At 42.1% G+C, this 3,751-nt stretch overlaps 1 protein-coding gene across 1 annotated transcript in view; it reads right to left on the bottom strand.

Moving 5' to 3' along the window:
- Nucleotides 1–3,751, bottom strand: part of STRN3 (striatin 3) — a 122,431-nt gene that overhangs the window by 106,854 nt on the left and 11,826 nt on the right. The gene's annotated exons all lie outside the window — the stretch shown is intronic.

The raw sequence follows: 3,751 nt of genomic DNA on the forward strand, positions 1-3,751 counted from the left end.
AAAAAAAAAAAAAAAAAAGAATACTATGCAGCTGTTAAAAAGTGAAGATGCTCTCTATTTAGCAGGTTTGAAATGATCTCCTCAACATGTTAAATGAAAAAGTAAGGTAGGCGGGTCACAAAGGTTCACACCTATAATCCCAGCACTTTGAGAGGCTGAGGTGGGCAGACTACTTGAGCCCAGGAGTTCAAGACCAGCCTGGGTAACACGAGGAGACACCATCTCTATAAAACAACAACAAAATTAGTCGGGTATGGTGGCACATTCCTGTAGTCCGGGACTTGGGAAGCTGAGGTAGGAGGATTGATTGAGCTCAGGACGTAGAGGACACAGTGAGCCAAGATCACACCACTGCACTCCTGCCTGGGCGAAAAAGCGAGAGCCCATATCAAAAAAAAAATATTAAAATGAAAAGTAGATTCTATAGTTTACCATGTTGTACCAGAAAAGGAGAAAAACATATCTGCTTTCATCTACCTGCATAAAGGCGACGTAATGAAAAGAAAACATCAGAGAGGGAAAGGAAACAGAGAGGGACACACACAGCATTAAAGAGACAGAGTCTTTTACAAACAAGGCTAAAGTGCAGTGGCATGATGACAGCTCACTACAGCTTCAAACTCCTGGGCTTAAGCAATTCTAGTCTCCAAAGCTAGGACTACAGGTGCATATCACTATGTCTGGCTAATTTTTTTTCTTTTCTGTAGAAACAGCATCCCACTATGTTGCTCAGGCTGGTCTTGAACTCCTAGCTTCAACCAATCTTCCTGCCTTGGCTTCTCAAAGCAAGTATTTTTTTCTGAGACAGAGTCTCACTCTGTCGCCCAGACTAGAGTGCAGTGGTGCCATCATGGCTCACTGTAGCCTTGACCCCTGGGCTCCTTCCGCCCTGGCCTTCTGAGTAGCTGGGACTACAGGCACAACACAATTGTGTCTAGCTAATTTTTTAATTTTCTTGTAGAGAAAATCACTTTGTTGCCCAGAATGGTCTTAAATTCCTGACTTTATGCTATGCTCCTGCCTTGGTCTTTTTTTTTTTTTTTTTTTTTTAGTTTTTTTTTGTTTTTCCCCCCCCTTACTTCCTCCCCTTTTTCTTTGTATCGTGGATCAGAAAAAAAGCTGATATGCCTTATTTTTGTTTTTTTTTTTTTTTTTTTTTTTGAGATAGTTTTGCTCTGTCGCCCAGGCTGGAGTGTAGTGGCACGATCTCGGCTTATTGCAACCTCTGCCCCCCAGGTTCAAGCAATTCTCCTGTCTCAGTCTCATCAGTAGCTGGGATTACAGGTGCCTGCCACCAGTCCTGGCTAATTTTTGTATTTTTAGTAGAGATGGGTTTTCACCATGTTGGTCAGGTTGGTTTTGAATTCCTGACCTCACGATCCGTCTGCCTCAGCCTCCCAAAGTGCTGGGATTACAGGTGTGAGCCATAGCGTCCAGCCAAAATGCAAAATTTGTAATCAGAATTTTTAAGTCTTTTTACAAAGTCTACCTAAAAGTGGTCCAAAATTTTACTGCACATTTATAACTGCTTTAGTTCTCGTCTTTTAAATTTTGTTCACTAAAACCACTTAGGTGTAATGCTACCTCAAGGTAAGACCAGTACCTTGGGTTCACCCTGGTTCCACTGAACATAAGGTACTGGTACTACCTTGAAACAGCATTACATATTAGTCAAAAGCACACCCTTCGTTAACCTTTTTTTCATTACAGGAGCACAAACTCACTTAAAAAAAAAAAAAAAAAAAAAAAAAAAAAAAAAAAAAAAAAAAAAAAAAAAAAAAAAAAAAAACCCACAGGGTCTCACTCTGTTTGCCCAGGCTGGAGGCACAAACTTGGCTAACTACAACCTCTACCTTTCAGGTTCAAGCGAGTTTCCTGCCTCAGTCTCCTAAGTGGCTGGGATTACAGACATGCAATATCACATTTGGCTAATTTTTGTGGGTTTTTTCGTAGAGACAGGATTTCACCATGTTGACCAGGCTGGTCTTGAACTCCTGACCTCAAGTGATCTGCCCACCTTGGCCTCTCAAAGTGCTGGGACTATAGGTGTGAGCCACTGTGTCTGGCCTCAACCCACTTTTATTTATTTACTTTTCATTAATTTAAATCCTTGAAGGGTATTCTGTGTCCAGTGGCCTTACCAGGAAAGCTGCTTCAGAATTTGACACAAACCATGCCATTGTTTCCATCGGTGTGAGTTGCCTTTCCCCAATTACTCTAGTTTTGTTCAGTTTGCCCATGCTGTTCTTCACTTTATACACATAAGAACATCTCTTAAGTAGTATTCAGTTTCATCTTGGGCTTAAACACCTTCTTTTTTTTTTTGAGTTGGAGTTTTACTCTTGTCATCCAGGATGGAGTGCAACGGCACCATCTCGACTCACTGCAACCTTCACCACCTGGGTACAAGTGGTTTTCCTGTCTCAGCCTTCTGAGCAGCTGGAACTCAGGCATGCACCACCATGCCTCGCTAATGTTTTGTATTTTTTGTAGACATGGGGTTTCACCATGTTGGCCAGGCTGGTCTCAAACTCCTTACCTCAGGTGATCTGCCCACCTTGGCCTCCAAAAGTGTTGGGATTACAGGCGTGAGCCACCGTGCCCAGCCAACACCTTCAATTTTAAGAAGAGCTATATGCTCTCTTTGGCTCTGCAGGCCTTATTTATAGCCAGGCCTTGGAAAGCAGCTGCCAAGACATATTTACTTTTAGAAGTTCACTTCTGTTCCTAGCAGGACTCTACAGAACCTTTTGAGACAGGGACTCACTCTGTCACCCAGGCTGGAGTGCAGTGGGACAATCATGGATCACCATAGCCTCAACCCCTGGGGCTCAAGTGATCCTCTATCTCATCCCTCAGGGAGCTGGAACTACAGGCACATGCCACCATGCCCGGCTTCAATAACTGTTTTTCATTAGGGAAATGTAAACTAAAAACAATGAGATAGCACTATGTAACTATCAAAATGGTTAAAATCCAAAACACTACAACTCCAAAAGCTGAAAGTGGAGCAATAATAACTCTCATTCATTACTGGTGGGAATGCAAAATGGTACAGCCACTTTGGAAGACCATTTGGCAGTTTCTTACACAATTAAATATAATCTTACCATATGATCCAACAATCACGCTCCCTGGTATTTACCCAAATTACATGAAAACTTACATGTCCACACAAAAACGTGCACATGGATGTTTATAGCCTTTATTAATAATTGTCAAAACTTGAAAGTAACCAAGATGCCCTTCAAAAGGTGAACTATGGTACATCCATAAATAGAATATTGTTCAGCACTAAAATGAAATCATCAACACTTAGAAAAGACATGGAGAAGAATTAAATGCACTGCTACTAAGTGAAAAGGCTACCTATTATATGATTCAAACTAAGGCAACCCTCTGTATCCAAGGGTTCGCCATTCACAGATTCAAACAATGGCAAGGCAAAAATATTCCAGAAAAATAACAAATAATTTTTTAAAAGTACAGCAACTAGCTGGATACAGTAGCTGACACCTGTAATCCTAGTACTTTGGGAGGCCAAAGAGGGCAGATCGCTTGAGCCCAGGAGTACAAAAGCCTCCGCAACCTAGAAAAAATACAAAAATTAGCCAAGGGTGGTGGCAGGTGTCTGTAGGCCTAGCTTCTCAGGAGGCTGAGATGGGAGGATCATCTGAGCCCAGAGGTCGAGGCTGCAGTGAGCCGTGATTGTTCCCCTGCACTCCAGCCTGAGTGACCCTACCTCAAAAAA

The sequence above is a fragment of the Cebus imitator genome, unplaced genomic scaffold (assembly GCF_001604975.1).
Source record: "Cebus imitator isolate Cc_AM_T3 unplaced genomic scaffold, Cebus_imitator-1.0 Scaffold104, whole genome shotgun sequence".
In the NCBI taxonomy this organism is placed as follows: Eukaryota; Metazoa; Chordata; class Mammalia; order Primates; family Cebidae; genus Cebus; species Cebus imitator.